At 38.7% G+C, this 25,962-nt stretch overlaps 2 long non-coding RNA genes across 2 annotated transcripts in view; both read left to right on the forward strand.

Moving 5' to 3' along the window:
• The window catches only part of LOC134371388 (uncharacterized), a 50,769-nt gene that overhangs the window by 19,052 nt on the left and 5,755 nt on the right, over positions 1-25,962 (forward strand). The window lies entirely within an intron of this gene.
• Positions 1,402-16,955, forward strand: LOC134371399 (uncharacterized). Its single transcript, XR_010022829.1, has 3 exons — positions 1,402-1,525; positions 14,328-14,463; positions 14,932-16,955. It is a non-coding gene; the product is annotated as an uncharacterized LOC134371399 (long non-coding RNA).

Raw genomic sequence — 25,962 nt, forward strand, 5'->3', positions numbered from 1 at the left:
TGAGCTGAGATCTCCTAATGGCTGTACCCTCAGGTCAGTACTAAAATATTTACACAGCTAAACCTTTTTAATTTCTTCTTTGTGAATATCCTTTCTGTTCCCAGAATACTGTCCCAGAGCTTCTATTTAGCAACAGATTTTTCTCTTTATTAAAAGTATTTGAATATGTCCTATCCCTCTAGATGATGGGCTGCTTGAGAATAGGGAAATGGTCTTTGGAATCCTTGCAGTGCCAAGAACACACCACAAATATTGGTTGATTGGATACATTTGTCTTTAGACCCTCAACTTTTGTTCAGATCAATGACTGAACTCATTCATTTCTTTGGTAGACACAGAGGTGCATGCCCATGCCCTCTTCCTGATACTTTCCCATATATAGCAGTTAGCTAGTGCTGAGTAACAAACCACCCCAAACCCAGAGTTTTAAGTTCAGGTGGTTGTTTCTTCTATGTTAGCCAGACTCTCCCAGGCATCTACTCACCTGCTGTAGATATGGCAGGTGGTGTGGCTGATCTTGGATGGTACTCTCACTTGCTTGGTATCAGATGGCTGCTGGCTGGTCAAACATAGCTTTGGGAATTCCTAGTACTGTCTCATCCTATGGGAAGCTATTCCTGGCTTGTTATCTCGGCAGGGACAGGGGTTCAAGAAAGAGTGGAAGCTGCAAGGCCTCTCAAAGTCCAATCTCAGAACTGACACCTCATTATTTCTGCCACATTCTGTTGGCCAAAGCAAGTCACAAGGCCACCTTGCATTCAGAGGTGAGGAAATAGACTCCATCTCTTGATGGAAGAAGTGGTAAAGTCACAATGCAAATAGGCATGGAGGATTTTTAGGGCAATGAAACTACTCTGTATGATAGTATAATGACAGATACATGTTATTACATATTCGTCCAAACCCATAGAGTGTACCCTTATGTGAACTACGGACTTTGGGGATAATGATGTGTCAGTGTGGGCTCATTGATGGTAACAAATGTACCACTCTGGTGGGGATGTTGATAATGGGGGAGGCTGTGAGTGTGTGGGGACAGGGTTATACAGGAACTCTCTGTACTTTCCACTCATTCGGCTGTGAAACTAAAAGTGCTCTAAAAATAGACTGCTAAAAAAATACAAAACACAATAAAACAAAAACAAAAAAGGGGCAGGGAAATAGGGATCCCTTTATTGGGACCATTAATGCAATCAAAAGACCACACCATGTCAGATGTCAAAATCTCTGTTTTGATTGGTCCTATGTCTCCTCCAGTTCTTAGGGGCAGTCAGTCCCTTCCTAGTAGAGGGGACTCTGATGGGACAGGAGTGTCTGGGGTCACAGTGATTCACGAGCTCTTGCTTTCGTTAACTCTACTTCTCTCTCACTCTGTACATTATACACACAAGGGCACAAGAGGGATCCTTCCTTCCTGCTCTCTCCCTGACACACTGCAGGTGCCAGAGAGAGGACCATGAACACAGGGTCCAGGAGCCTCTTCCATCATTCCAGCAGCCATAGTGGAATTCTACTGGGAATGCAGGTAAAACCACAATCACCACCTTTCCTTCCAACTTCCTGGAATTGTCCCATGATCTTACTGAAGGACACCCAGCCACACCCCTATATTCTGTCATTCACCAAGCCTGCCACACAGTTACTTGGCAGCACCTTGTATATCTTCTATTGTGTAAATCTGAGTGAGCTCTGTACATTCTATGTGCTTTTCCAGCAGAGCTGCTGGCTTTGGAGTTGTTGTTATGAGAATTCTTTTTCCATCCCTTTCTCTCCTGGGTCCCATCTTTATTTTATTTTATTTTCTCTAATTTTTTTTTTTTTGGCTTTAATGTGTTGAATTTTAAAAATTTTTGGCTTTAATTTTTGAATTAACATACAGTAATAGTTACTTTTTTTTGGCATATAGTTCTATGAATGTCAACACATGTAACTACCACCACAATCAGAATTAAAAAACAGTTACTCCCTCATGCTACCCTTTTATATAAAGTTTTATCCTCCCTTTACCCCAACCCTTGGCAACCTCTGATCTGTCACTTATCACTAGTTTTGTATTTTTGCAAATGTTAAATTAAGGGAATTATACATTATATAAGATTTTGAGACTGGCTTCATTTATTCAACACAATGGCTTTGAAGTTCATCCAAGTTGATGCTAGTGTCAAAAGTTCATTTTTTTTTTCCTGATGAGTAATGTTCTGTTATATAGACGTACCAGCTTGTTTACCCATTCAGCCACTGAATTGACCTACTTTCAGTTTGGGGGATTATGAATAGAACTTCTATAAACATTTGAGTACAGGTTTTTATGTGAACATAAATTTTTCATTTCATTTCGGATACCTAGGGATGGAATTACCAACTCCATAAGAAACTGCCAAATTCTTTTCCAGAGAATCTTAACCATTTCACAGTCCACCCTGTACTGGTGCTCCATGTCGTTGCTAGCACTTGGTATTATTAGCAATTTTTAGCACTTAGTATTATCAGCGATTTTTAGAAAAATAACAGCTTTATTGGGATATAATTTACATGCCATACAATTCACCCATTTAAAGTATACAAATTCAATGGTTTTTAGGATATTCACAGATATTTGCAACCATCACTACAGTCACTTTTAGAACATTCATCCTATCAAAATGAAAACCTGTATCCTTTAGCGATTACCTCCCTGACCCTGCATCCTCATCCCCTGACCCCCAGCCTTAAGCAACCACCAATTTACTTTGTATCTCTATATGTTTGCCTATTATGGAAATTTCATATAAATGGAATCATATAATATGTGGTCTTTTTTCACTGAGCATATTTTCCATGGTTCATCCATATTGTAGCATATATCACTATTCTATTCCTTTTCATGACCAAATAATATTTTATTTTATGGACATAGCACAATTTATTTACCCATTCACTGGTTGATGGATATGTGGGTTGTATCCACTTTTTGGCAATTGTGAACAATGCTCTTGTGAACATGGTTTCACTCCTCTTGGATATACTCATATCCTTAGGTGTGAGATTGATGGGTCGTATGGCCACTCTGTTTTTAAACATACGCGGAATCGCCAGACTGGTTTTCCAAGTGTCTGCCCTGTTTTACATTCCTACCAGCAGTGTATGAGGGTTCCAAATCTCCACATCCTTGTCCACACTTATCTGATTCTTTTATGACAGCCATCCTAAGTGAGTAAGAAGTAGTATCTCACTGTAGGTTTGATTTACATTTCCCTAATAACGAATGATGTTGAGCATATGTTCAAGTGCTTGTGCATTTGTGTATCTTTGGAGAAATCTCTAAGTCCTTTGCCTGCTTTAAAATTAGGTTGTTTATCTTTTTGTTGTTGAATTGTAAGAATTCTTCATAGGTTCTGGATCCAAGTCTCTCGTCAGATCTATGATTTGCAAAGGTTTTCTCCCATTCTGGGGGCTGTCTTTTCACTCTCTCAAAATGTCCTTTGATGCACAAAAGTTTTTAATTTTGATGAAATCTGAAATATTTGGTTTTTAATTTTGTTGCCTGTGTTTTCAAAGTCAAATTTAAGAAGTCATTGCCAAATTCAAGGTAATGCAGATTTACCCCAGTTTTCTTCTAAGAGTTTTGTATTTTCATCTCTTAAATTTAGGTCTTTGATCCATTTGGGGTTAATTTTTATATATAGTGTGAAGTAAGTGCCCAACTGCATTCTTTTGCATGTGGATATCCAATTGTTCCAGAATCATTTGTTGAAGACTCTGGTTATTTTCCCCATTGAATAGTCATGTCATCCTTGCCAAGAAACAATTGACCATAGATATATAGGTTCATTTCTGGACTCACAATTCTATTCCTTTGATGAATATATCTGTCCTTATAACAGTACCATGCTGTTTTTCGTTAGCTTTTGTAGTAAGTGTTGAAATCTGGAAGTGAGAGTTCTCCAAATTTATTTTTGCTTTTCAAGATCATTTTGACTATTTTGGGTCCCTTGCAATTCCATATAAATTTTAGGATCAGATTTTCCATTTCTGCAAAACGCTTATCAAGATTTGTAGATAGCTTTGTGGAGTATTACCATCTTTTACTATTAAATCTTCTAATTCATAAAACACAGGATTTCTTTCTGTTTATTTAGATCTTTAATTTATTCAGCAATGTTTTATACTTTTCGGTGTGCAAGTCTTGAATCTCCTTTGTTAAATTTATTTCTGAGTATTTTATTCTTTTTCATGTTATTGTAAATAGAATTGTTCTCTATTTCAGATTCGTCATCACTAGTACAGAAGTACAATTGATTTTTACGTACTGATATGTATACTGCAACTTTGCTAAATTTGTTTATTAGCTCTAATATAGCATCATGTCATCTACAAATAGATATAGTTTTACTTCTTCCTTTCCAATTTGAATACCTTTTATTTATTTTTGTTACCTCATTGCTCTATTTCTAGTACAATGCTGGATAGCAGTGGTGAAAGTGGGCAACCTTATCTTGTTACTCATGTTAAGGGGAAAGTTTTCAGTTTTTCACCATTGAGGATGATGATAGCTGTGAGTTTTTCATAAATGCCTTTTATCATGTTGAGGAAGTTTTCTTCCATTTTTGCTATTCTGAGTCTATCATGAAAGGGTGTTGAAATTTGTCAAATGCTTTTTCTGCATTGTTTGAGATGATCATGTGATTTTAAAAGTTACTCTATTAGTGTGGTATCTTACATTGATTGGTTTTCATATGTTGAACCACCATTATATTTCTAGGATAAATTTCCTTGGTAATGGCATGTGATCTCATTAATACTTGCATGCTGCTGGGTTTGGTTTGCTAGTATTTTGTTGAGGGTTATTGTAATTTGTATATTCATAAGGGATATTTTCGGCAGTTTTCTTTTCTTGTGGTGTGTTTGTCTGCCTTTGGTGTGAAGGTAATGCTGTCCTCATAGAATGAGTTAGAAAATGTTCCTTATGCTTCTATTTTTAAGAAGAGTTTGAGAAGGATTGGTGTTAATTTTTCTTTAAATATTTGGTAGAATTCACCAATGAAGCTTTTGACTCTGAACTTTTCTTTGTTGGGAGGTTTCCCATTACTGATTCAATTTCTTTACTTTGTTATAAGTCTCTTGAGATTTTTAATTCCTTTTTGAGTTAATCTCAGTAGTTCCTGTCTTTCTAGGAATTTGCCCATTTTATCCAGGTTTTCTAATTTGTTGCTGTACAACTGTTCATAGCACTCTTTTATAATTCTTTCTACTTCTGTAAGATTGGTAGTAATGTCAACACTTTTATTTCTGATTTAGTAATTTGTGTCTTACCTCTTTTTTTTTTTTTCTAGTCAGTCTAGGTAAAGCTTTGTCAATTTCACAGGTACTTTCAAAAAACCAACTTTTGGTTTCATTGATTTTCCCTGTTGTGTTTCTATTCTCTGTTTCACTTATCTCTACTCTGGTCATTTTTCTTTCCTTCCTCTGCTACCATTTTCTTAGATTTTCTCTTATTTTTCCACTTCCTTGATGTGGAATGATAGGTTATTGAGATGAGCTCTTTCTTTTTTTTAAATGTAGGCATTACAGCTATAAATTTCCCTGTGAGCACTGCATCTTATAAGTTATATATGTTGTGTTTTCACTTGTATTTGTTTCAAAGTTTTTTTAAAATTTAACTTGTGATTTTTTCTTTGATCCATTAGTTGCTCAAGAGTGTGTTGTTTAATTTCCATTTATTTGTGAATTTGCCAGTTTTCATTCTGTTATTGGTTTTTAATTTTATTCCACTGTAGTAAGAGAAGACACTTTGGGGTTTTTTTGTTTGTTTGTTTGTTTGTTTAATATTTTGGAGTCAATCTTTCCAGTTAATTTATTTGAGAGAAGATACTCTGAATAATTTCAAACTCTTAAAATTTATTCAGACTTCTATTGTGGCCTAACATATGGTCTATCCTGAAAAATGTTCCAAGTTCATTTGAGAAGAATGTGTATTAAACTGTGTTGGGTAGAGTATTCTGTATAAGGGTTGTTCAAATCCTATTTCTGTATTGATATTTTGTCTGGTTGTTCTATCCATTATTGAAAGTGGGCTATTGAAGTCTCTAAATATTTGTATAACTATTTCCTCTTTTAATTCTGTCAATTTTTGCTTTGTCTTTTGGGACTCTGATGTTAAGTGTATGGTTAAAATTGTTATATCTTCTTGATGGATTGGGCCTTTTATTAATACATAATTTTCTTCTTTGTCTCTTTTAACAACTTTTGACTTAAAATCTATTTTGTCTGATATTAGTGTAGCCATCCCTGCTCACTTTTGGTTACCATATGCATTGAATAACTTTTCCAAACTTTCACTTTCAACCTATTTGTGTCTTTAGATCTGAAGTGAGTCTCTTGTAGATGGCATAAAATTAGATCATGGTTTTTTGTTTGTTTGTTTTTTAAATCTGTCCTGCCAATCTCTGCCTTTCAACTGGAGAGTTTAACCCATTTATATTTAAAGTACTATTGATAAAGAAGAGCTTATGTCATTTTGTTATTTGCTCTCTCCATATCGTATTCTTCTTTTGTTCCTCAATTCCTCCAATATTGCCTTCTTTTTTGCTTAATTGAGTTTTTATAGTGTACCATTTTGATTTACTTTTAATTTACTTTTCTCCCTCCTTATGTATATATTTTAATCTCTATATTTTCTTAGTGGTTATTAGTTGGCACCTTAAATTTATAAGAAATAATTTGAATCAATACGTAGCTTCAATAGTAGATAAATCTTCTGCTCATACAGTACTGTTTCTCCCCTTCTATGTTGTTATTGTCACAAATTATATATTTTTACATCATTTGCCCATTAACATAGATATGCAATTATTTTTTCTCAAATATAGATATTATTAGCTTTTATATTTACCCATGTAGTTACTTTTACCAGTGCTGTTTATTTCTTTGTATGGCTTTAATTTGCTGTCTAGTTTCCTTTCATTTGCACCTGAAGAACTCCTTTTAGCATTTCTTGTTGGGCAGGTCTACTAGTAATATTAAATCCCTGAGATTTTGTTTATCTGGGAATGTTTTAATTTCTCCTTCATGTCTGAAGGATATTTTTGCCAGATAAAGAATATTTGGTTGATATTTATTTTCTTTCAGCACTTTGAATATGTCATTTCACTGTCTACTGGCCTCCACAGTTTTCAATGAAAAATTGGCAGCTAATCTTATTAAAGATTCTCAGTGCATGATGAGTTACTTCTCTTACTGCTTTTAAGGTGCTCTCTTTGTCTCTGGCTTTTGACAGTTTGATTATAATGTGTTGGTCTGGATCTTGTATTTAACATATTCAGGATTTGTGGAGATTCCTGACTGTGTAAATTCATGTCTTTCATCAAATTTGGGATGTTTTCAGCCATTGTTTCTTCAAATATTCTTTCTGCATGGCCCTCTTTCTACTCTCCTTTTGGGACTTTGATGACATAAATGTTATACCTTTTGGTATTGTCCCACACTCCTTAGAGTTATCTTCATTTTTTTCAATCTTTTTCTCTTTGTATTCAATTTTTATAATTTTAATTGATCTACCTTCAAAGTCAGTGACTCTTTTCTTTGTCATGTTCATTTTGCTGTTTATCTCATCCAGTGAGTTTAAAAAAATTTTTTTAGTTATTGTATTTTTTCTTTTCTTTTAAGAAAATTTTTATTTATTATTAGCATATTCATTCTTTCAAATTATGATATTTCTTTATGCCATGTGCCAGACCTGTCACTTCCTAAATCCCCTCTCTCCCCGCCCATCTCTAGCATCCTTAAGTTTATTCTCTCCTTCTGAAAGTTCAACGTATTGTTGTGGTCATTTCTTTCTTTCTTTCTTTCTTTCCTTCATTCCTTCCTTCTTCCCTCCTTCTCTACCCCCACTCCCTCTCTCCTTCCCTCTCTCCCTTCCTTCCCAGCAGCTAGTTTTGAGTGAGAACACGTGGTATTTCTGTTTCTTTGTCTGGCTTATTTCACTTAACATAATTTTCTCCAGACTCATCCATGTTGCTGCAAATGGCAGAATTTCATTTTTTTATGGCTGAGTAGTCTTCCACTGTGTATATATACCATATTTTCTTTATCCCATCATCTGTCAATGGACATTTAGGTTGGTTCTATATTTTGGCTATTGTAAATACAGCTGCAATGAACATGTGAGTGCAGGTATCCCTTTGACATGCCAAAATCAACTCAAAATGCATTAAAGACTTTCATATAAGACCTGAAACCATAAAATTACTAAAGGAAAATATAGGGGAAACACTCCAGGTAATAGGGCTGGGCAAAGACTTTATGAACAAGACCCTCAAAGCATAAGCAACAAAAGAAAAAAAATCAATGGGATTATTGTGTTTTTCAGGTATAAAATTTACATTTGGTTCTTTTTTCTAGTTCCTAATTCTTTGATGAGATTTTCCATCTTTCTGTTTATTTCAAGAGGGTTCAAACTTGTTGGAACATTTTTTATAATAGCTGTTAAAAGTTTCTGCCAGATAATTTCAACTTCTGTGTCATCTTGGTATCATCATGTGCTGATTGTCTTTTCCACTAAGAATTGTGATTTTCTTGGTTCTTCATAGGTCAAGTAATTTTGGTTTGTATACTGAACATTTTGAATATTTACATTATGAAACTCTGGATTTTGTTTTAATCATATATAGAATGTTGGTATTTTTGTTTTTCTAGGTAATCAGACTTCTCAGGTCAGGCTCTGACCAGTCTCTTTAGGTTGTGGTTTCAGTGTCAGTTATATTTTCAAATCCTTGCATTGCTATTTTTATCTGTCCTACATGTGTCTCACCCAGTTCCATCTGGTATTTGGGTGGTGGTTTATCCCGTATTTCTGTTCTTGAAATCTATGGTATGCTTTTTATGGTCAGATCCATGCTTACACAGCTTGTGGCTGAGCTCAAGAGACATAACCAACTTACGCGGTTGCTTTCCTGAGCTCTTCCCTGTCTGTGATCTCCTTAGTATTTTCTGATTTCCTAGGGGACTGTCCCCTTTTTTAGTCTTCCAGACAGAAACTTAGTGCTTTATTTATTCTGCTCTGCCATACCCTCCTCCAAATCTACCTATGTCAGGATCAAACAGCAGGAGGACAAAGAAAAAGAACAAAGGGTGTTTACACCACCCACTTGGAATCACATCTCCTCCAACTGGTGAGGAAGGTCCTCTTCTTTAGAATTTTAGTCTCCTGTGGTCTCTCATTGCTGTTTTGCTGAAGCCACCATTGGCACCTAATTGTTTGAAAGCTCTAGTGAAAGAGAATAAAAAAGGGGGGGAGGAGGAAGGGTTTCCACTCTGTCTATGAGTATTAGAAGACCCCTCTCCCATTGTCCAAGTCAGATCAGAGGGCTTCTCCTGGAACATCTCTATCCATGTCAATGCCCACATCCAGGCTTTGGGCTGCACTGAGTTCAGGCCAGGGAATACTTGAGGAAAATAAAATGGCACTGCCAGTTCAATGGCATTTGAATTCCAGTCTCCTTCCCTATCTTCCTGCTGCTATTTACTTTTCAGAGTACTCAAATAGCTGCTCCGTGCATTCTTTGCAGGTATAGCTGCATTTAGGAGCAACAGGCTGGAGTGTGCTTACTCAATCTTATCCCAAAGTAGACTTCTCCTGGGTCCTCTTTATGCTTTTTGGGGGTCACTCTTATACCTTCTCATCACTTAAGAGTATACTTGGCCCTTTCTCCCTTGTACTGATCTTTCACTACTACAGAATGTTAGAACAACTATTAAATTCCAGTACAAAGTCTGTGGTTAAGCTCAATTGAAAGTGTGGTCAGCCATAGAAGCCCCTCTGCTCAGGATGGAACAAAAGATCCAGACCCCTTTCCTTTATGATTATTTTCTGGGCAAGGTCCTAAACCAAACATTTACTGAGAAAGAATTATATAACTGGCATTATACTAGAGTTAGAAGCCTTGTTGAACACTGGGAATTTTCTATATAATATAGATAATAGGAACAAGATAAAGATGTTGATAAAATACAGTTGTAATGATCTGCCCAATCAGTATGGCAGGGGAGAAATATTCAACCAATATTTGTTAAATTATTGACAGTGCAAATTGGTACAGCCTTCTTGGAAAGGAATTTGGGGAGAAAACTCAAGAAATTTTAGCATTTGTACATAGAAATTTATGCTAAGGAAATAACTGTAAAAATGAAGTCATATACTCAAAATGTACTTATTAAAGGATTATCTCTAATAGCCAGGCATTAGACATAACCCCATTGTCCCCAAACTAGAGAACATTTGAATAAATACAGTACACAAATATTATGTTATGGAATATAGTCATTTAAAATGAATATTTTGAATTTATGTAGAAGCTTACAAAAATGTTTACAGTATAATGATGGACCAATTATCTATTGCTGTGTAATTTTAACACTTAACTACCCAGATGAAAGAGACATGAAGAGAAGTTTTAACAGAATATTATTGAAGCCCATAATAACATACAAGCAAAAACTTTTATATTTGTACTCTGCACAGCATGTTAAAAAAAAAAACCCCAAAACTCCTCTGTTAGCATACAAGTATTTATCTTTTATATTGCCACATTATTTAATCCTGTTTTTAATTTTAATAGTTCTTTAGTAGAATTTTTTTTGGGGGGGGGTTTCTAAGTATGTGAGCATATAATCTTCAAATTAAACTAATTTTTGTTTCTTCATCCTTAATATCAGTCTTGAGAATATCACCTTACAACATTAGGAAAAAACTTCCAAAACAATGTTGAATAACTGTAGTGATATAAGACAATCCTTTTCTATTCCAGAATCATTTACATAATTTATGGGAACAATGTAAAGGAGAAGAAATATGACTATAGCAAATCGCATTTAGCAACTGCTGAAAGGGCATTTTATAAAATTCCATATTCGATCCTTATAAAAGTTTATGTAGGATTGGAATAGGAGGTCACAAAAAGATAAAAGCAAACTACTAATAAATAGCTTATTTTGTATGCCAGTATAAAAATATGTTCAAAATAGTTATTTAATAATAATCATGTAAGGCAATATAATATTTATGTACCACAATTTATTAAATTTAGTTCATGAATTATTGTGTTAAATTGAATATCCTTGAGAACTTTCACTACTTTTTTTTTAAAGTTCATCTTTTGATGTCATGTCTGTGAACTTTTTGTTTAAGCGTAGGTCATAAAGATTTTCTTTTATAGTTTTTTCTAAAAGTTTAATAGTTTTATATTTTACATTTGGAATTATGAGTCATTTTGAGTTAATTTTTGTTTAAAGCGTGTGGTTCAGGTTGGGGTTCATTGTTTTGCATGTGGATGTTGAATTGTCATTTTTTGAAAAGACTACCCTTCCTCCATTGAATTTATTTTGCAAATAAATAAGTTCTTAAAATTCAGTTGGGAATATTTGTGGGGATCTGTTTTTGAGCTCTTGTTTGTTTTGCTAAGTCTTAAAAATCAAGTAACGTGATTTGTCTAGCTTTATGCTTTTAAAAAAATCATCCTTTGCCTTTCTACATATATATTTTTTTAGAATCAGCTTGACTATGTCAACAAAAAATTCTGTTGGGATTTTGCTTTATTTTGCTTAACTTCCATAAGACGTTAACTTGTCAAAAAAATTATTCATCTGGGAATTGAACCATCTATATTTCTGGAATAAACTTTTCCTAGTCATAGTACATTATCCTTTTAATATAGCAATGGATCCAATTTGTCAATGTTTCATTTATAAATTTTTTACATCTATGGCCATAAATAAAGTTGACCTAGAGTAGTAGGGATTTATTTTGCTTTTCTTGGTATATCCTGTGCTAGGTTTTTCACCGAATGGATTTGAAAATTTTTCTTTTTTTATGGTCTGGAATAGTTTAATATAGGAATTATCTCTATTTTCCTATAGACTGTCTGAGTCTTTGCATGTCTAAAAATATCTTTCTTTTGCCTTGACAGGTGATTGATATTGTGGCTGGGTATAGGATTCTTGGAATACTGTCCTCATTCAATCATCTTTAAACATTTTTCCATAGTCTTACCTCCAGTCTTGCAGACAAGGTATCTGATGCTAGCCCATTTGTTTTCCATTGTAAGTAATCTATCACTTCTTTCTATAAGCATGTAATATTTTCTTTTACATAATTGGATTTCAGGAATGTCATCAGGAAATGTTACTGAGAGTCTAGGTTTTTTTTTTTTCCAATTATGATTAATTTTACTTTTTTGTAAACTGAAGACTTGAAACTTTTTTCTGCTATGACAAATTTTCTTTTATGACTTCCTTATTTATTATGTCTCCATCTGTTCCCTTTCCCCCTTCTAGTAAACTTTTATTAATCATAGTCAGATATCCCAGATCTGTCCTCCAAGTCTCTTTTCTTAATTTCTCATGAAGTTCACATCATTTATAAAATACTTCTTCCACTTGACCTCCTAAAATAGTAATTTGGTTCTCAGCAAAGAATATTCTCTCCTCAGTGAGTCTATTGAACTTGTAATTTCAGAAATAAGTATTCTAGTTTTAGAAAAGCTTTTGTTCTGTGCTAAATTGAATGCCCTTTGGGAGTTCTCATTTGTTTTCTAGGTTCATCTGTCTCTTCCATTAGCTCTATTTTAATAATAGTCATCTGTTCTCCTTTTAAACTTAGTCTTCTCCCTCGAATTGCTGAATGTTCTTAATTCGGTAGTTCTCAACCCTGGCCACATGTAAGAATCACTCTAGGGAGATTTTAAAAGTCTCAGTGCCTAGGACATAGTGAAGCCAATTAATGAAGAATTTGTGATGGTAGAACTCAGGCATCAGTAGCTTTTAAAGCTCCCCAGGCGATTCCAGTGAATCAGCCAAGAGTAAGCACTTCTCTCTTAAATAGGTCTCATTTTATTTATCTACTCATGGGTGTATATTCCCTTAGAATTTGTATAGCATATAGCTTTGGTGCCTCAATAGGCAGATGGTGGAAGGGACAGAAGTTTTTGCTCTTATGAAGTGGTGGAAAAAATCCTGGAAAACTGGGTTTGCGGGCTGATCAAGTAGCTCACTTGGTTAGAACAGGGTATGTTAACACCAAGGTCAAGGGTTTGGATTCCCATACTGGCCAGCCGCCAAAACCAAAACCAAATGAAAAAACCCGTGCTCACCCTGCTGGAGTATGGGAGGACACTCTCTGTCCTTAGGTCTCTTTGGGTGCAGGTGACAGTGCTTCCCCACCCACAGGGACTGGTGTCAGTGCACTTCACTGTGCGGCACCCCTCCAGGTTCACAACAGCCCGTGGACTTGGCAGGTCTTCTAGGAGCCACATGCGGAAAAGTGAACAGGGGCAGACAAGGGTTTTCTAGTTCCAAGGGATTGCTGGCTGTGCCTTTCCAGTTGTGCTGCTCCAGACGGAGAGTTTGGAAAGGGGAAGTAGACAGCTGTGTGTGTAAGTAAGCAGCCATATTTCCAGAATCGCCTTTGATATTCCTCTTGGCAATAAAAATTATCACTATTTAGATTTTTAGGATCAGATCATTAGGGTAAATGTCAAACTGTCCATAGCCTCCAAATTGGGTGCATCAAAAATTTCATGTACATCCGCACAGCAACATGGACAAATCTCAAATGCATCATGCTGAGTGAAAGGAGCCAGATTCATAGGGCTATGCACCACGTGATTCCATTTATATGCTCTTCTAGAACAGACAAACCACAGGGACAGAAAAACAGATCAGTGGTTGCCAGGGGCTGAGAGCCGGGGGGAGGAAATTGGCTACAAGGGGGCACTGGAGGGAACTGGGCATGATAGGATTTTTCTTTTTCTGATTGTGGTGGTGGTCACATCATTATATTCATCTGTCAAAACTCATAGAACTGAGCATTAAAAGTAATACATTTTATTACATGAAAATTGTACCTCAATAAACCTGCATGAAAAAAAAATCTCGTATATTTCCTCTATTGTGCTGAACTATTTGCAGATCTCCAAAAGCCTCTAAGGCCTCTCAGCCTTTGCTTTATTCTATTTGTTCTGCCGAGAAATTTCCATGTACCCTTTATGACTTGGATTAGATGCCACCTAATGGGAAGCCTTCCATTTCCCTGTAAGACTCCTCCTGGTACCTCTCTCATGCATGATGGTTCCTGCTATCCTGGTGTTGAGGTGCTTGTCTATGTGTTTGTATTTTCTGCTAGACTATGAGATCGATGACAGCAGGAATTTAATCTTGTTTATCATTATTATTTTCATTGTGTCCCTATCACCTAATTCAGTTCTCTCCAAGTATTGAGCAATCTATAACTTGGAAAAGATAACGTGGCTGCCATCCAGCATGTTCACCTGTTTACCAGGAATTTTCCTTTTCAGAATCCTTCCTAGAAGCCACTAAAAAATCAGGAAATGCCCCAGGAATTATTTGTAAAATCCTTGCACTAGAGCACATGCGCTTGGCGGTGGAGCTCACAAAGCAGATGGACGAGCCACTGAGTTTACAAACCTGAAGGTGGGTACTTTGAGGAAGATGTTTTCAGAAGACGGAAGTGAGTTCCCTGCAAATCCACGGTTCGTAACACCTCATCCATTTCCATAGCAGCAATCAACAAGAGTGCTTGTTCTATTTGCTTTCCCTGCTTGACAATATAATTTCAGAGACTGATGAAAAATGTTTTCAGAGCTAAAATCAATACTTCTGATTATAGTTGCTTTTGTGCTTGTCTCTCTCCAGTAGAAACATTTGCCAGGGAAGATGGGAAGGTAGGTGGAAGCCCCATGCCTCCTGATAGTTCAGCTCTCAACAATCTGCCTGTTCTAGTCAAATACTGCACTTATTTTGAAGAATTTGAAGGCTGGGGTATGGGGTTAGGGAAGAGATATGATAACTTTGGGGCACTTGCTGTAAAGCTATTGTATCTGAACAAATAAGCAGCCACTGACCCACCTCTGCTTCAGAATCTCATTTCTCTTCCCTTAGATTCCAAGTCAAGGGTATCATGTAAATGCCCTTAATGTAGTTGGGAAATGCCGCGTTTCCTTCCTATCTGCGCCTCTTGAGGAATTCACATTCAAGATATAGGATGGACCTCCTCCGTTTAGGCAGAAGCCTGCTGAAATGTTGCCATCTCGGGCCACGTTGTCAGGGGAGCAAGACTCTCTCCGCTTGTCTTTAACTGAGTTAATTTCTCTTCTGCATTTGGCTGAGCAGTGGAGACCCTCTGCAATTTCAGGGTTTCTGCTTTTGCTGCAGGGTTGCATCTAAGTTCAGGGAGTCTATTGCACTTGTAATTTCAGAAGTAAGCATTCTAGTTCTAGAACAGCGTTTGTTCTGTGTTGAATTGAATGCCCTTTGGGAGTTCTCATTTGTTCTTAAGTTCTCATTTGCTTTCTAGGTTGTGGGAAGCTGCAGCAGACTGAGGTGTCAGGGATGTGGGGATATCTCATTCTCAGTTGTTCTCATTTCTCTGCCACGTCCCTCATCCCATCTGCCCCAGTCTTCCATGTAAGCAAGTCATTGCCCCCAGACCTCTAGTTCCACTGTGGTACTCTTCTTCAACCCAGCTGCTGAGCCCCTCTCTCTCTGTCTGTCTCTGTCTGTCTGTCTGTCTCTCTCTCTCTCTCTCTCTCACACACACACACACACACATTTTTGTCCCTTCTGTCATGGCACAAGAGGTCTCTGAGGTTGTCGTGGTCAATCCACTTGGGTGCTCCTTGTGGCATCTCTTCTGCCTTAGGCCCCAGAAACCTGGAGCATTTTCTGGGACCATCAGAAAAGGGGGCTTGAGTTCTTGGCTCCCTGGAGTTCCAATTACTACTCCAACCTCCTCATTTACCTGAGTGGAGATGTGTGGGTTGCAAATTACAGGTCCCTTGCTTAAGGAAGCCACGAGAATCTAGGCCACTAGATACTACACAAACATACCAGGGGTCTTCAAAAAGTTCATGGAAAGTTTTGTATTATCTTTTAAGTCTCTTTTTCCATGAGCTTTTTGAAGTACTGTTGCACATTATGCAGAACCATATGAAACTGCCAATTTTGTAGGTTAAAACAAATTTAATAGTATCAATTTTATACTAAATTGAATTAAATAGAATAAATATACTTTGGGCTATATTACCCAATCACAGTAAACATTTCTCAATCTGTCCACCAGCTTCGCAAAGGTTTTTGTTGGAATTTTTATAGCAAATTTTATTCCTTCTAGATGACCTTTAGTTGTCTGCACAAAGTGATCAGAAGGTTTTGTGTTTATATATTTTGAGCAACTCGTTTCTAAACCACTGAAACTCTTCATTTGGAAGATTGTTTAACAGGTTAGAAAATGTTTACAAATTTTCAAAGTGTGGAAATAGTAGAATTTTTATAGGTAACACACATAATTTTGGAAAAGATGTGTTGGGAACATTTCCAAACATCTCACTTAAAAATGCTCTGTTTATAGCATGTATTTCTTTGGAAAAAAAAAAAAAAAACAACCCAGCTTGTGTCACTCTTTGTTTAAATATCATCTTTACCTTGAATGGACAGGGAAGGTACTTTTTCAAAAAGAAAATATTTGTTAGACAGCGAAGCAGTGACAGCCACTTGCCATCATAGGAAAGGTCAGCAGATTGAAAACACTTGTCTTTTTGTGAAAGAAAAGTATATAACTCATCTTCAAGTCTGACAAATCTTTTAAGTACTTTACTGTGATATAACATACAAATCTTTATATGGCACAAGAAAGTGTCAAGATCAGTCCCATTCTATTATGAAGTATTGTAAAAATTGTGCTCAATCTTAAAAAATCTTAGTTTTGTGACTTTTCCAACATCATTGACATCCTGCAGTCCTTGGTACACCTCTGGCTGCACATATCTGCTGCAAGAGTTTGCCTATAAATGATGCAGTGTGTAAGCGTGTTTCACATGTAATACCACCTTGGCAGCCTTACCCCAGAATTCCTTTTCAATCTCATAAGATCCTGTATTTAATAAAGAAATCAATTGTTAAGATTATATCTTTCCTTGCACATCTTTACTATGTGACTCACCAAAGGTACTTCTTTGCGAATTTAATTATTGAAACCAATCTGGCAAATCCCATCAACTGAAACTTGTTAGAAACATCTGTACTTGATCCATTTAAAGACTCCTGCACTGCATGCTTATTTAAATGCTTGTTTCTTCAGCAGTGTTTTCTGTGAGTATTCTTACAGTGTTTGCTGACCCAGGGATGTGTTTTAGTTTGGTGCCATCTTGTTTTCTGTGCATTTCTTTAGTCATTTTTTATTTTTGAAGGAAGACAGGTATTTTTCCAAAGCTAAGTGGCTTTTTGTCCATGAATAAATAAAACTGTTTTTTGAGATTTTGTAAAGTACTGGATAGAGATTTTAAACACTGAAAAAAAGTCAGTGTTTGCCTTCTTGTTTTTGATGCTTTTCAAAAATGTTTTGCTAAACATGATGAAACCATCCAGCCATTCTCAACTGAATTAAGCCCTACAGCAAGTGATTTGAATAATTTTTCTGAGTTTCTCCAAGGAAGATACGTAACTAGCTAGTACCATTCTAGATGCACAGGGAAAAGTTAACCCATTACATTCATTGGGTGTTTTGGGTCATTAGGATTTAATTTCCTGGAATTCCAGTTGAGAAGATTTAAGACCAAAAAAAAAAAAAAAAAAAAAAATCACTGTCAACCCCTTTGCATTATAGAATTCCCTTTCTTTTCTCAGGATCCCAGGGGATATGACTGTCATGTGGATCCACTGGATACCATATGTCATTCCATATATTAACTATCAGATGGCAAAGATTCTTTGCTGTATTTTTGATAACAATATATATAAATACAGGTTTAAATATTTAATTAGTTAAATATTTTCTTTCCATACCCCAACGGAGTGACTTGCCTATCCCCTGGGATGTGGACACGTCACTTTGTAGACCACTGGTTTAGAGGCACAAAATATCACTGTTCTTTATCACTTTTGAGTCATCGTGCCAGTAAAACTTTTGTCCTGAGAACTGAGAAATTGTGGAGGGGGAATAATTATGAAGTCCAATTTATGTAATAGCAAAATGCTGGATGCACATGGAATCCCAGGAGTGTGGTAGATTGTTCTCTTTGTGATGCAGCATTATCGCAGCAGAAGCTGGCTAATTCTGAAGAGGATGCCCAGGTAGCTGGAGCTCCTTCATCCTGGGTTATGCAACAAAAGTCACACAGAGCAGAACCAAACTCAGCCTGTCACCTGGAGCTGTGCCCTGCTGAATCCTATAGAGCCATGGCTGGCCTGCAGACCTATGAGTCGTATCACAGCAAAATGATGGCAAGTGACAGACTTTTGCATTTGCACATTTGCTTGTGCTCAGCACTGAGGCTGGTGGGGAGGACCCCTGCACTGTCCTATCCTGAGTTCTATGTAGTGTTATTAACACAGAGACACTCACATGCAAAGAAACATCCTCTGAGCTGTAGTTGCTCAGAATTACCTGGCTGTGACTGTGTTTCCCAAATACAGTGTTTGGCAGCCATGTCAGACTATGAGCCAGTCCCCAAATATATCTTATTATTTCTCATCACTCATGTCTTTGGGACAAAAAAATGTATCAGTCTGGGGTTGGTCAGGAGAACAGAGCCACTAAATATGTTACAGAAATAAAGGGTTTCCTACAGGATTGAGGCTTACAGGAATGTGGCAGGGGCTGAAGGCTGCAGCTGAAGGATGGGAGAATCTGTCACCTACAACTTGGAGCTGGAAGGGCTGGAACTTTCCGGGCTGTCTGAGAAGCTGCCATGCCCAGCTGCTGGGGCGGGTGCTCCAGTGGGGTCTGCGAAACCACCTGTTCAACAAGACCACTGCTCTTGACCACACGCTGCCCAAGAACGGCGGCCTCTGCCTCACTCCTGCCTTCTTACCCGCGTTCTTCTCACTGGTAATGAGATTTTCTCATCAAACCTGGAAACTCTTAGGGAAGGGCACGCTAGGAAATGTGGCTGCAAGTCTTAGATGTGACTTCTGGTGGTGCTGAGTTGACAACAGCGGACTCAGCAGAAGGCCTGCCATTTGTGCGTTTACTCTGTGCGAACTACCATCCCAGCACTTTATGCACCTGAGTCCGTTTGATTCCTGTAACGACATTGAGGACAGGTGCACAGATGCCACGTGAGCTCTGATGAAGGGGAACTCCAAAGCCATGCTGCAGGGAGCACATCTCACAGCTGCTGCGGAGTTGCCTCATTAACCCAGGGTCTGGCCGTGGGTCACACGTCTGTCTCTTCTACTGGACCCCAGGTTCCTGGGACAGGGGGATCTTTCTTATTCATCTGTGCTTCTTCAATTAACTAGAAGTTTTGTATACTTTAGTATAACGTCTGTATATAGAAGAAATTGAGTATGTTTTTGAAAAATTGTTTAGGTCTAGAAACAAGAAGTCTCCTCCCCTCCCCCCGTGCTAGTACCATTTCTCCTCCTGCCCTTCCTCCTCCTCCTGCCGCTTCTGTTTCTATGATATGTGGGGTTAATAACTGAAAAGCCCATGGACTCTCGTGTGCTGCTGGTGGAAGTGTGATTGGCACGGCCACTTTGATACGCTGTTAGTTACAACTAATAAAGCAGAACGTATGTACACAGCATGACCCAGCAATTCCACTCCTAGGGATAAACCCAATAGAAATGCAGCAAAAAGACATGAACTCGAATAGTCTTAGCAGCATTATTCATAGTAGCCCCAAACTGGAAACAATACAAATGTTATCACCCAATTATACTCACCAATAAACACCATTCTTAATTCTTGTTATTCAGGTGATGTGTATTTTTGGAAATCTTGACACACTCACCAAAGCCATTTCCCTGACAGGCTTGTCTCTCGTTTGTCTCTTGCATTCCGGGCAGGGCTCTTTTCTAACCACATGGAAGACAATCTTTTATTTATTTATTTATTTGTTGATTTAATTTTAAGATTTTCACACTCTGTCCTGAATTTGCTCAGGAATGTGAAGCAGAGAGAGGAGATGGTGGTTAACCCTTCTTCTTGCAGTCTGTTTCTCCAACAGCACATAACTTCCCCGTGACTTGGTGGAATATTTGCCTTTAAGAGAAACATCTGTTAGCTTGATTGTGGAATTTGCTTTCACTCTCCATCCCATCTAGTCTGTCTCTCCCAGCTTCTAAAAATGTAATCTTAGTTTTGCTTTCCTTTCAACTTGAAATGGACATAGAACGCAGGCATCTCATGCTGTTTACACCCAGAAGGCTGTCGGCAGAGGGGCAGAGGTGCTCGGCGGGGAGAGTGTGTTTAATCTTGAGAAGGAAACTGACCACCCCCAGCTGTGGTAGCAGCTATCAAGACTCAGCTACGAATCCCCATCGTTGGCAGAGGTCCTATTGACCAGAGCAATTGCTAATGTTTTTCTGGTCCTTGGACCCTGGGCCCGGCCAAGCCACCAAGTCATCACAGGCTGGCCTGCTAGTTCAACCCTGTTTGCTGACTCCACTAGGGCTATTTCAAGACAAGTTTATCAAGGAAAGAAATGAAAAGTACCACCTTATTTGACCTCCAGAGCATGGCACAGTTACCACCTGCTCCTGTTGGTCCCTGGGTGATGTGGCAGAGGTTATATTGGCTCCTTGGCAGAGTCATCCCTATAAACCGTATCACTGGATTGTCTGGGCTTCTGCCTGAAGCATGTCAGAAGGAACCACTGGCAACCTTGAGGGCAGGGGCGCATTCTGCCCTGGGCTCCAGGGCTGGTGTTCTTGCTGGAGTGGGATGTTCCCACAGAGACACAATTCATTACCTGCTCCCCCACAATGTAGACACCACAGCATGTGCCTGAGCACGTGCTTCCCTCACAGCCTTGAGAGAGGCCACAGTTGTATTACCTTCACTTACAAATCCTGGTGACCTGAGAAGGAAGAGGGACCATTTTTATGGGGACACTTTTACTAGTTCTCTTTCTCCTTCTTCTCTTTCCCTTCTTCCTCCTCCTCCTCCTTCCCTCGCCCCCACACCCCCCATGATATATGGGTTAAAAACTAAAAATCCCACGGACTCTCATGCATTGCTGGTGGAGGTGTGATTGGTATGACCACTCGGATACACTGTGAGTTACATCTAATAAAGCAGAACATAGGCACACAGCATGACCCAGAAATTCCACCCCTAGGAATAAACTCAATAGAAACACGTATAATTATGCACCAAAAGGTATGAACTAGACTGGTCTTAGCAGCATTATTCATAGTAGCCAGAAATTGGAAATAATGCACAAGTTCATAAGCAGTAGAAAGGATGAATAACTTGTGCTGTACTTACCCAGTGCTACAGCACAGCAGTGAGAATGAATGAAACATGACTATGTGAGTGACTCACAAACACAGTGTTGAACACAACAATCTAGGCACAGAAAAGAGCTTAGTTTTGTGCCTGATTCTGTTACACAAAGTTTGAAATAAGAAACAGTAGTTTATGGTATTTGATGGAGTTTGGATGTATTGTCCTCCCAGAACTCATGGAAATCTGATCCCCAATGTGGCAGTGTTGGAAATTGATTGAGTCATGGGGGCAGATCCCTCATGAATGGATTAATACTCTCCCTAGGTGGGAGGATTAATGAGTGAGTTCTAGCTTTAAAAGTTCCCACGAGAGCTGGTTGTTTAAAAAGACCCTGGCACCTCCTCTCTCTCTCTCTCTCTCTTGCTTCCTCTCGCCATGTGATTTGCTTGTACCCGCTGGCTGCCTGCCACTTTCCACCATGAGTAGAAGCAGCCTGAGGTCCATGCCAGATGCAGCTGTCCCAAAATCGTAAGCCAAATAAACCTCTGTTCTTTATAAATTACCCAATCTCAAGTATTCTGTTATAGCAATATGAAATGGAGTAAAACAGAAAGTTGGTATGAAGAGTGGGGTGTTGTTGCTATACAGATATCTGAAAATGTGGATGTGGCTTTGGAACTGGGTAATGGGCAAAGTTTGGAGGAGTTTGGAGGACTTAGAAAGAGACAAAAAGATGAGAGAATGTTTGGAACATTTTAGAGATTGGTTAAATGGTTGTGATGAGAATGTTGATAGAAATGTGGACAGTAAAGACCATGTGGATGATGAGGTCTCAGAAATGAAGAACTTATTGGCAATTAGACAAAAAATAACCCTTGCTACACCACAGCAAGGAATTTGGCTGCATTGTGTCCATGCCCTTGGACTTGGTGGGACTTAGGAGTTGTGAGCCAGAATGTCTGGCAGAAGAAATTTCTAAGCAGCAAAGCATTAAAGAACCTGCATGGTTACTTTTAACAGCATACTCTGAGTTATGGTGGCAAAGGCATGATGCAAAGCCAGAATTTAAAAGGGAAGCAGAGCATAAAGATTTGGAAAATTTGCAGCCTGGCCATGTGGTAGAGAAGCAGAGAGCAGGAAAAAAATGCAAGCATGAAGCAGATAAACTGGTTGTTAAAGACATTAGTTTGGCAGTGAGGCAGCCAGATGCTAATAGCAGAGAAAATGAGAGGAAAGCCCTGAAGGCATTTGAGAAGTCTGGAAGGGTGCCCCACCCATCACAGGCCCTGAGGCCTAGAAGAACTGAGTTGTCCCAGAGGACAGACCTGGGGTGCAGCTGCCCTTGGGAACCTGCTCCCTGCATATCTGGCTGGAGCAGCCCCAAGTGTGGTTTGCACAGCAGCTCAGAAGAGTTGGAACAGTGCTGGAAGTCAGGAGGGGGGGGGTTGCTGGGGCATGAGGAGGCTTCAGGGCTTGGGGTGGGGCTGGCAATATTCTACTTCTCATTCTGGGGGCTGGGTGCACTTGTGTGTCCATTTTATGTACATTCATGCTCACTTGTGCACTTTCATGTATGTTATACTTCAATGGTATTAAAATACGAAAAATAAAAATATAATACCCATGACAGCAAACTTACCTCTTTTTTTTTTTTTTCATAATTGGCTGTCAGCTGACAGAGGAGTTGTTGACAAGCACCCCACTCTACTTGTCAGGATCCTCTAGCTATTGAGTCCCACCCCATTCCTTAGTCCTCAGTTCCAAACCCTAACTAACCCACCATCACAGGTGTGCACCAGCTCCTCCTCCAACATTCCCTCTCTGCCAGCATCCCTAACGCTTCCATCCATTGCCCTAACTACTTCCCCTGTGCCCGGGGATGGACGAGGGCTGGCCTCCTGCTACAGCAGCAGGGAGTGCATGCTGAGGGCCTCAAAGCAAAAACACCTCCTCTCCATATCTCTGCAGAAATCCCAGTACTGCTTAATACTTTTCGATTATGGTGCTGAACGTTCCCCACATACACATTAAGATTGAAGTGCCATACTAATACCATTTTATAATCCACCCATCAATCAGACATTTCGTTAAGGTTCCCTGTGAGTGAGAGAAACTTCAACCAATATCCTCCTGGGAGTGGTCACCAGACATTTGACCATAACGTTTTAAAGAATGAGCTAAACATTTTGTTTTCCTTTGTATTTAATCATTGTATCTTGTCTTTTCTTGGGTTAAAATTGCAAATGTAAGAGATTGTTTTAGTCCAGTGGTTTTTCAAACTGCTTTTTTATCTGCCAAAGTCCTTCTTTACCCACTATCTAAATTAGAATAAAAGCCTAAGGGAGAGAGGACAGAGTTGCTGGGCAGCAGGGACAGGGGACCTCCAGAGCTCCCCCCATGGTCTGCATGCAGTCAGTGTCGGGTATCCGAGGAGCTTAGGCTGGAACGCCAAGTATCTTGTGCAATCTCTTCATCTCACAGTCTTAGCTCACGGTCACTCTGGCCATTACTGGCAGAGCCAGGCCACGACTCTCCCTCCCAGACTGAGGCTCTTTCCTCTCTGTCACAGGAGGGTCTGGTCTTCCGTTTCACCTCAACGTTTGCAAACAATGCCTCCTTCTCTGCTTCCCTATGAGATTTCTCCATACATGGTGCCCATTTTGATTACGGTGTGTGCTTGCATTTTGATGACCTGAAGTCCAACTTCTCCTCAGACATTTAAAATCCAGGTTTTAAGACAGGAGGTTTGTTTTATAGTGAAGTGCTGGAAAATTAGCCTGAGTGCTGGGGCTTTCGCTGCAGGAACTGAGTCTTAGCTTCAAGCTTCAGGGATCCTGGAGTGGGTTCTGTACAGACAAAAATCAAAAGGGTCAATGGAGCTTGGAATCTGGGAGAGTAATCCAGCTCACCATTTTCTGAATTAGTTGTGTGAGGTTGGTGAATTTGATGGGTGCAATAAGTTTCACCATTGGACACTAACCCTTTACATTGGTATGTGTGTGTGTGTGTGTACATGTGTGCACGTGCTGTGAAAGCCCCAGCAGCCAAAGACTCCAGGAACACATCTGAAGTCACACAAGGTTGGGTTCATTTAACTTTCTGCAGCAGAGGAGAGCACACACCCAGGGAAATGGGTGTCTCAGAAAGAGGACATTGGGAGAAAGAGGACATATAGAATGTGGTCTTGTTGAGTGATTCTAGGGAGGGTTTAGGAAGTAGAGGCTGGTTCTAGGCTTGGTGTTCTCAGGAAGGGGGAACAATTCTGTTGTTGAATATCTGGGTCATTTTCACCTAGGAAGCAGGAGGATTAAAATGGGGCTGTAGCAAAAGAAACAATTACCAGAGTTAAAAGACAACCAACAGAGTGGGAGAAAATATTTGCAAAATATACATCTGACAAAGGATTAATATCCAGAATATCCAAGGAACTGAAACAATTTTACAAGAAAAAAAAACAAGCAACCGAATTATGGGCAAAAGAGCTAAATAGGCATTTCTCAAAAGAAGATATACGAATGGCCAATAGACATATGAAAAAATGCTCAACATCACTCAGTATTTGGGAAATGCAAATCAAAACCACACTGAGATACCATCTCACCCCAGTTAGGATGGCTAATATCCAAAAGACTCTGAACGATAAATGCTGGCGAGGTTGCGGAGAAAAAGGAACTCTCATACATTGTTGGTGGGACTGCAAAATGGTGCAGCCTCTATGGAAAATGGTATGGAGGTTCCTCAAACAATTGCAGATAGACCTGCCATATGACCCAGCTATCCCACTGCTGGGAATATACCCAGAGGAATGGAAATCATCAAGTCGAAGGTATACCTGTTCCCCAATGTTCATCGCAGCACTCTTTACAATAGCCAAGAGTTGGAACCAGCCCAAATGTCCATCATCAGATGAGTGGATATGGAAAATGTGGTACATCTACACAATGGAATACTACTCAGCTATAAAAACGAATGAAATACTGCCATTTGCAACAACATGGATGGACCTAGAGAAAATTAGTTAAGTGAAACAAGTCAGGCACAGAAAGAGAAATATCACATGTTCTCACTTATTTGTGGGAGCTAAAAATAAATAAATAAATACACAAAAAAACCGGGGGTGGGGGAGGGAAGAAGACACAACAATTACAATTCCTTGAAGTTGATATGACAAGTGAACAGATATGAGGTTGTTGGGAGGGAGGAGGGAGAGGGAGGAGGGAGGGAGGTTTCAGTAATGGGCCGCAATAATCAACCACATTGTATATTGACAAAATAAAATAAAATCTGGAAGAAAAAAAATAAAATGGGGCTGTAGTTTTAATCTGGGAAAGAAACAGAAGGTGATTATTAGTTAATTTTGTGGTGGCAGAGTGTCTTTGTCTCTAATTAAATGTAGACATAATTATAGAGGAATCTTTTTCTGTCTTGTTTCACCCTGGTCAATGGATGTCCTCATCTGAATATTATTCATATTCTGTGAAAGCTGTTTATACTTGGTCGGCAGTGCTGTGACTTGCTTGCTGTTTGGTGTCAGCTGTGCACCATTTTTAATGGCCATTTTCTAACTACACACTCACTTATGTTATATTCACACTCATATTCATATTTATATAATGTGGGCAGATTATTAAATGATATAGTGTACCTGCAAGTACCTTGCATGATGTGTCTGGCACATACAATCTGGAGAGACAGTCTCACATGGAGGTTAATCTCATGAGTGTGGAATCAAACAGACT

This window comes from Cynocephalus volans, chromosome 1 (assembly GCF_027409185.1).
Source record: "Cynocephalus volans isolate mCynVol1 chromosome 1, mCynVol1.pri, whole genome shotgun sequence".
NCBI lineage: Eukaryota > Metazoa > Chordata > Mammalia > Dermoptera > Cynocephalidae > Cynocephalus > Cynocephalus volans.